This window comes from Tachysurus vachellii, chromosome 14, assembly GCF_030014155.1.
Source record: "Tachysurus vachellii isolate PV-2020 chromosome 14, HZAU_Pvac_v1, whole genome shotgun sequence".
Classification (NCBI taxonomy): Eukaryota; Metazoa; Chordata; class Actinopteri; order Siluriformes; family Bagridae; genus Tachysurus; species Tachysurus vachellii.
In genome coordinates this window covers 393,885-403,601 of record NC_083473.1, presented here as the reverse complement: position 1 = coordinate 403,601, position 9,717 = coordinate 393,885, and positions in this window count along the sequence as shown.

Below are 9,717 nucleotides of genomic sequence, written 5' to 3'. Positions count from 1 at the left end.
AAATTGTATTGAAATTAAAAAAAAAAATAACGGTTTTATAACAAAAATGAACAGAAAATTTAATCTACTTTCTCGAAACCCCTCCCCCCCCTTTTTTTTTTTTTTACTTTTCTTATAGATTTAAACAGTGAGTGTTCACTAGTGTGTGTGTGTGTGCCCTGCGATGGGTTGGCACTCCGTCCAGGGTGTATCCTGCCTTGATGCCCGATGACGCCTGAGATAGGCACAGGCTCCCCGTGACCCGAATTAGTTCGGATAAGTGGTAGAAAATGAGTGAGTGAGTGAGTGAGAGAGTGAGTGAGAGAGTGTTCACTAGTGAGGTTGAACACCTTTGAGAAACTAGTGAACTCTCATGATTTCCTGATTGTCGACACTCGCTTGTTATTCCTGTAATGTGTGGGGAATAAATCGATAAGAAGTGATAAAGTGATGATAAGGACAGAAGCAGAAGCACAGAGGCAACAGGAATCAGTTAATGAGGTTTAAACATGTTTAAATGGACGTTTAGACCGACACATTAACACAGAGACAGAAGTTTAACTCATCAGAATGAGAATGAACATCAACATGAACACAATATGGACTTACAAAATAAAAGTAAATCATTTAAATTGGATGTTTTTGAGCTTTAACATTTCATGTTATTTGAATTTGTCATTATTTAGTTTTTATCTTGAAAGATGTCTCTTGGGTAAAATATTATTTATAACGTCCTTGATTTTTGTAAAGAAAGCTGTGACAGAGAAATAATAAAATCAGTGTAAAAACTCTCCTTATAAGTACATGAGAAACAAATATAATAAATCATTCTCCCAATTAACCTTTAAATTTGATCAATCTTGGTGAGAGCTTTGGGAGAAATGCCTGAAACTCCGTCTTCTACATGCTGAACTTTCCACAAAATCATCTCCTCAGTGTGTGATGCTACCACCTGTCCTTCAGCACCCTCTGGTGGGTGTGTAAGATAGGAATAAACAACAACCACAAAAATCCACTGGCTTGTTGTTACCCCACTGATTGGCTGGATGTATTCAATGGATTCGTTAAAGTGTTTGTTTCATTATTAGATTAATTTAATAACAAACCAACACGCTGGGTTGATTATTCTGGTCTCATGATGACATTTCAAATGTTAACAAACAGAAGCAGCTGATCTGATATCCAGGTCATTACAGTTTTTGCCCATTGCTTGCACACTAAATCCGAATGCTTAGACCAAAGCCTCAATACCTAAATTTCTTGTAGCATATGCTTAAACACAGTGTAACCATAGCTGAAACACACTGTCAACTTTTCACTTTGTTTGCAATTCTGTAGCACACTTATTGCGAAACACTACACACGTTTTCTTACATTAGACACATTTTTCAAAAAAGAAATCACCTGTTATCATTGGGAAAACACTCTGTTCAAAATGCAAAACTCATCTGGCAATTATAGGCACTTACATACACACCTGAAAACACTTGTACAGAAAACAGAACACCAATCGGTCTGAGCCTTAGCACTACAAATAGGCCTCAGGTAAGACATTCTGAGAACTTTGCAAGCATGGAGGCAATGCGAGTAAGAGTAAGAGGAGGACAAAGATAGAGAGGAGTTGGACGTGGACGTGGACGTGGAAGAGGACAAAGACGAGGACCAGTGCAGAGATGTGTATCGGATGACATCAGGGCTACTCTGGTGGACCATGTCATAAATCATGGCTTATCCATGAGGGAGGCTGGGCAAAGAGTCCACCCTAACCTCAGTCTCTACACAGTAGCATCGATAATAAGAACATTCCGACTGGAGAACAGGTATATCTTCAAGTTTCTGCTCCAGACTGTACCTACTGTATGTGTCACATGATTCTGTATCATATTACAGTATTACTGTAAAGTACTATTCAAAAATGAGTAGTGCTGTGAAGTATACAGTATGTAAAGGAGTATCATTGTGATGTTACAGTACTGTGTACAGTTTGAAAGTACAGTATTTGAAAAAGAACATAACCAATGACATCTTGTGGTGGCATTTTTTACAGAATCTTTGGGCTACCTCCTCGAGGTGGAAGGGAACGTCTCTTTACTCAAGAACAAGAGCTTGCCATCGTTCAAATGGTGCAAGAAAATAACGCAATCCGACTTCGTGAGTTGCAACAGCGCATAATTGCAGATAGAATGGTATTCAACAATATCAACAGGGTCAGCATTTCTACAATAAGTCGCATCCTACAGAAACATAACTTCAGAATGAAGCAGCTGTACAGGGTGCCATTTGAGAGGAACAGTGTCAGGGTCAAGGATCTGTGCCATGATTATGTGCAGGTATGTGTCACTTTACTTTACATACTATATATTGTGATGTGGGAATGAGGGTTTATGCTGCCACCTGCTCTGTCTGTATCTTGTAGTTTTTGTTAACATAGTTGGACAAAGGGCTGTTGTAAATGTCCCTGGGCAACGTGGGGGAAATTGTGTGCTGCAATTAGTGTCCAAGGAGTCCTGCATCATCCTGCCACTCTAAAAACTCTTAAAAAATGTTTTGAAGTTGATTATCCAAGATTCACATTGATTAAATATGTTAAACATGTACTCAAAGTCTAATTTAATTTAACATTTTATATTTAAACTCTGAACAGTGTTTTAGTCTCATGGTATAAGTCTGTAACCTATGTTAGAGACTTAAACACTTTTATATGTCACTCTGGATAAGAGTTTATCACATGCTGTAAATATAAATGTAATGAAAATAAAGTGAATAAAGTTGATGAACTTCACTGGCTCTGAGTGACGATCAGTGACGATTATTATTATGTACAAATTTAATGTTGAACCTTGTGTTTTAGGTGATGAGGTTCAGACTGATAATGAAGTCCTCTTCTTTTCTCCCTGTATACTCACTCTCTTGGTGAAGTTATTTCCTCACATGGGTTCTCTTACCACTGCTATGCTGATGATACACAACTTATCTTCTCTTTCCCACCCACAGATGCCACAGCTTCTGACCGGATCTCAGCATGTCTGGCAGAAATATCATCATGGATGACTGCTCATCAGTTAAAGCTCAATCCTAGCAAAACTGAACTGCTGATCATCAGGTGATTCATCTCCAGGTCATGACCTTGCTATATCTCCTTGCACAACAATCTGATCTCCCCTACAGCCACAGCTCACAACCTTGGTGTAACCATGGCATGGTTACCCCAACTGTCCTTTTCCAACTGTCCTTTTACCAACTGTCCTTTTCCTCTCATGTTGCTAATGTGACTCGCTCATGTCGGTTTCTTCTCTACAACATTAGAAGGATTCGACCATTTTTGTCCACACAGGCTGCTCAGGTACTTGTTCAGTCTCTTGTCATTTCTAGACTGGATTACTGCACCGCACTACTGGCAGGTCTACATGTGAACGCAATCCGTCCTCTGCAAATGATCCAAAATGCAGCTGCACGGCTTGTTTTAAACCTGCCAAAGTTCTCTCACATCACCCCGCTGCTGCGATCCCTCCACTGGCTTCCGGTAGCTGCACGCATCAGATTCAAAACACTGATGCTGGCCTACAAAGCCAAAAATGGACCAGCTCCCTCTTACCTCAAAGCCCTCATCACTCCTCGCACTGCACCCCGCACCCTCCGATCTACCAGCACTGCTCGACTGGTTCCACCATCTCTCAGGGTAAGAGGTAAGTTTACTACAAGACTCTTCTCTGTTCTGGCACCAAGGTGGTGGAACGAACTTCCCCTAGAGGTCCGGACAGCTGAGTCACTGGCTATTTTCAAGCGGCGGTTGAAGACCTACTTATTCAGGAAACACTTCAACTAGCACTTCTTTCATTCTTTTGCATTTAAAAAAAAAACAAAAAAAAAAAACACACCTTTGACACTTTCATTGTAGCTTTGAACAAATGTTTTAAACTCATGGTATCTTAAGTATGTAACTTAGTGATCCAGCATTAATGTATTCAATGTTAGAGATTTAAGCACTTATGTACGTCGCTCTGGATAAGGGCGTCTGCCAAATGCTGTAAATGTAAATGTAAATGTAAAGTGCTGTGATACACTGATACTTTACACTGAAGGTCAAATTTAAGCAGCAACTTTCTGTGTCTGTGTGACGTGTCTACTGATGTGGTGTGTATTACTGTGACACTTTAATCTAGGACTCTGGATTTGTTTACTTTTGACCAAAACATTTCAAATCTTTTAAAAGCAAATAAAAACAAAATTAATATAATATATAAAATATAAAATAAGCAGAAAACAAAAGGAAATGAATAAAAAAGTGCAAATAGCAAAAAAGTGAGTGTGATGTAAAGGCAATAACCAAGTAAAAGAAAGGCGAATGAAGTCGGCTGTGTTCTGCTCACCACTTCTTCCGGTTGGTTGACTGGATATTGCTTTATTTTTATACATCAGTTGTCGAATGAGGTCGAAAAACAAAGCCACAAAGCTATAAATTTATCCTTCCTGCAGGTTTGGGACTCTCACACAGGACATTATACAGGATGTGATCGATGCAGCCTTAATCATAAAGAAACAAACATCTTTATAAAAGTACAGAGAACAAACCTGCATCTATCCAATCCCACACTTTAGGACTTTAGCACCGCTCACATGATGTTTATAAACCAAACCAAACCTTCACCATCAGTCAGAGTCTTAAAAAGGACACAAAGCTTATTTATTTCTACATGTTTTTTTACTGATTGATGTTTGTTGGGGTGAAAAAGAGCTAACATACTAATCACGTGTATTAGGTGATGATATTTATTATATTTATTAAACTAATCAGTGACTCACACTAAAGGCCAAACCCCGGGGTTAGTGAAGGGGTATTATGAGTGAAATATAAGACACACATCCAGTGCAGCTGATTATAGACGTGTTCAATGACATGTTTGGGAAATAACTGCACTGTCAAGATGTTCATAAAAGCTTAACATAGTCCTCATTAATCCAGCTGTAGTTCAGCACTGTGACAAGATGACGCCAAGCACAGTGGAACTGTCATGAAGGTGTTATAGTCTTGATAAATCATATTTGATCAGTTGTTGATAAATTAAATAATAATTATGTGCTGTGAGCATGTCTTAGGGTCCTACTGTAGATATACTGTAGAAACAGCGCAAAACTTGATAGATCTAAAGGTTTGTGTTGATTTCCATCTAATTCACCATTCTTAATCACAACCACTGCTTTGGATACTAGTTTTATGTTTAACATCAACCAAGAAAATTTTACAGTCTTAGTATCTGATAATTGCGGATATAAGTTTACACACCCTGATAAAATGGCAGGTTCTTATGTCCAAATGAAACGTTTATACAGATATAATTAGTGAATGATTCTGCTTAACCTCAAATAAAACCTCAAAAACATGCACACACACACACACACACACACACACAAACATGCACACACACACACACACACAAACATGCACACACACACACACACACACACACACAAACGCACACACACACAAACATGCACACACATGCACACACATGCACACACACACAAACATGCACACACACAAACACACATACATGCACAAACACACAAACGCACACACACACACATGCACAAAAACATGCACACACACAAACACACACGCACACACATGTGCACACACACACAAATGCACAAAAACATGCACACACACAATCATGTGCACACACACGCACAAACACACAGGCACACACATGCGCACACACAAACGCATAAACACACACACATGCACACACATGCACACACACACACGCACACACATACAAAAACACACACACACACATGCACACACACAAACACACACACACATACACACACAAACACGCACACACACACACACACACACACACACACACACACACACACACAAAGGAAGTTAGACTGCTTAGCTGGAGTGTGGTTTTGACCTGAAACTCTGGGGCATTCAGAAAACAAAAATACGCCTTTAATCCAAAAGCTCAAGATGAAAGTTCAGCTGGTCTTCATTCTGCTGTCTTGCGCAAACAGCATTTTTACTGGTATGTTGTTTTTATATTTATTTTCATGATTATTAAAGCAATACAATGAATTATGAACAGTTGTGATTGAAGGTTATGGACATTAGTGCTTTATATAATAAAATAATCCACAAAGAGATGATTTTTCTTTTTGCTGAACACATAACTGTTTATTATTCTCTTTCATACTCAATGCTCAGAAGGAAAAAGAAGGAACTTCTAATGATGTATAATTAATGAATTATATACAGATTAAATACTTTTTAATGTACAGTGAGGGGAAATGTACACTTTGCTAATTAATATTGTTTTTTGATCTTTCTTGTTCTTATAAATATCAACAAAAACTTTTGTAAAGTTTAAAATATATGGATCAGAAAATATGTTTAAAAAAGGAACAGAAAAAGAATTCAGAGGAATTACTGGCATTTGTAGCATTTTGCACAAGGATGCTTTAGTTTTGGTTCCATTTCTTCACACACATTGGGCACATTGTCTTCAGTTCTTCAAAAGCACAATGATCACCAGCTTAAACTTTCAATAAGACGAGTGAGAAGAGAAGATTATGCATGATTATAAATCATGATTATAAATGATTTATAATCATTTATATCATTACTTTTCATTACTTTTCTTTAACTGTGTACCGTGTGGTTAAGAAAGTGCAATTGTCTAATCAGGATATTCAATCTAGTTCTAACATGAAGTCTGTGTGTATCAACTGCAGTCCAAAACCACTTCCTGGTTTCTTAGGGCCTTTTTACACCTGGTCACTTCATGTGTTGTCTCTGATCCGATATCTATCTGATTTGTTAAAACTGTTCCATTTACATCAGGCCACATAAATGCGTCTCGGTGAATCGGATATCGATCCGATCTTTCTGCTCCCGCCCAAAATGCTAATATATTTTACCTCATTTCCGGGGTAATTGAAATGGAACATGCTTTGGTGTGTGCGGTTTTCAGAACGCAATCAAAAAGAAGATGAACTTGTTATGACGTTTATGTTACAAAAAACAGCATTTACTGTTTGCTGCATTTTCGCTGGCGGCAGCAGTGCATTTTAAGACCAAACGAGACACCTGGGTGAAAGATCGGAGCAGCACTGATGGGAAAACATATTTGTTTCTGGCGCGATGCACGACTCGTGAGTCACCTGCGAGTGACGTACTTCTGTTTGGGAGGAGTATAGCGCTGACGTATGTGGCTTGAACAACCACGTTCATTTACACCTGTCCAGTTTCATCTGAAACACGTCCCAGACCACCTCCTGAAGGGGTTTGTACCATCGGATTTATATCCGTCTCCAAAACGTTTCGGAGGGCATTTAGACCTAGGTGGTAAAATCCACAGCAAGTTTCAAATTTTGTACTTCATGCATCTATACAGAATAAAATTCTTGTGCTACAGTTGTGCACTCTGGCTCTCATAACAAATGACCTCAGCTGTCTTAGGAAGAAGAGGTGTTGGTGAGTTTTCTTCACCACTACTCCTATGAGAGAACCATATGAGGTCCTCAGTGATGTGAACATTGAGGAACATGAAGCCATTGACCTTCTACACTGTCATCTCATTGATGGTGATTGAGTTATGTTTCTGTCCCGTCTCCGATAATCCACCACAAGCTCCTTGGTCTTGTTGATAATAAGTACAGGGTGGTTCCTGGCACCAGTGTCCATGCACATTTCTTCTCTGTGGGCTGTTTCATCATCAGACCTGCTACCAGCATGTCATCTGCAGATTTGGTGACATTCCTAAGGAGCATTCCTAAGTGTATATGGTGTACAAGAGAGGGATGAGGTCACAGCATTGTGGGGTTCCAGTCTTGAGGGTCAGTGGGAAGGAGATGTTGCTGTCACTTCAGACCACTTGATATCTGCCTGATAGGATGTTCACTATACTGACAGGCAGAGTTTTGTAGAATGAACATTGATGTTAAATCCACAGTTTATGATTTAGGTGGATTCAAAATGTTTTGTTCGGCACAATGTATTTCACTACAGCCCACAGGACACCATGATGCTTCTGGACCATGTTCACATACGGCTTCCTTTGTGCATGATAGAGCTTTAGGTGTCGTCTGCAGATGGAAGGTGGATTGTGTTCACTGACAGTGGTTTCTGGAAGTGTTCCTGGGTCCATGTAGTGATGTCATTAACACAATAATGCTGATGAGTGATTCAGTGTCGTCTGAGGGCTGAAGATAAAGGTCTTCCGTCTTGTCCCTTACACAGAGATTTCTCCAGTTTCTCTGAATCTTTTGATGATGTTCTACACTGTAGATGATGAGATTCACAGTCTATTGGATGCTGAGGAACATTGTTTTTAAAATATTCCACAATCTTTTTATGCACTATGTAACAGATTGGAGAGCATCTGTTCATCTTTACTTCTGAGTCTCTGCCTTTCTAACACATCCCTTTTATAGCTAATCATGATACAGACCGGATATCAATTAACATCATTAGTTGCTAGATGTTCTTCAGCTGAATCTGTTCAAAAGAATCTGTTCTTGCTTTTTCAGCCATTTATTGGATAATTTTAGTGGATAAAAGTGTAAAATTTCTCTGTTTAAACATTTATGTTATTTATGTTCTATTGTGAATAAAATTTTGGCTCATGTGATTTGAAAGTCTTTTAGTTTTCATTTTATTCAAATTCAGCTTTTTTGGACTTTGGGTTGTAAAGGTGACACGATGTACATGACACATTTGGTCAAGTTTTAACTTTAAAATGTTTCTCTTTTTTCAGAGTTTCAGTTCGATTTAAAATCAATCAGCACAGTGATTGTCAGCGAGAATGAGACAGTGACACTGAGATGTGACATCACAGGTAATGAGGAGGTGGCCTGGTATCATCTGAATTCTACCTATATGTTAAAGCTTCTGATCTCAGCTCAGAAAACCCGCACGGTGAAAAGCCTCCCTGTTTATTACAATGTTGATAAGAGTCGCTTCATCCTGAGGCCAGACAGCGAGATTAACACAGCCGAGTTCACCATCAACAACATCAACGGTGACAATCTGGGACTGTATTTCTGTGGAACTACAGCTAAACCTGCACAGATGCATTTTAACAATGCTACAAGACTAAAGTTTAAAGGTTTGTACACATAAAAATATCTCTATGTATTCATGCTAAAGTGTAAGAAAAATAAGTAAACAAACATTATTGGTAGAGGAAAATAATCACACACACACACACACACACACACACACATACACACACACACACACACACACAATATAAAATGTGGTTTGCTGTTTCCTTTCTGGTGAAGTGGATCTGTGTTTTGATTTTCTTCATTCTTCTCAGGTAAAAGTGAAGAAACAACACCAGATGAAAAGGATAAAGGTTAGAAACATGAACACAAATTCAGCTCACTTTACTTCACAAGTTAAAATATTTATACATTCATACATTAACTCTCTCTCTCTCTCCCTCTCTCTCTCTGTTTGTCTCTCTCTCTCCCTCTCTCTCTGTGTCTCTCTCTCTCTCGCTCTGTCTCTCTCTCACGCTCTCTCTCTCTCTCTCTCTCTCTCTCCCCCTCTCTCTGTGTGTCTCTCTCTCTTTCTCTCTCTCATGTTGCTCTCTCTCTCTCTCTCTCTCTCCCTCTCTCTCTCTCTCTTTGTGTCTCTCTCTCTCTTTCTCTCTCTCTCATGTTGCTCTCTCTCTCTCTGTGTCTCTCTCTCGCTCTGTCTCTCTCTCTCTCTCTCTGTCTCTCTTT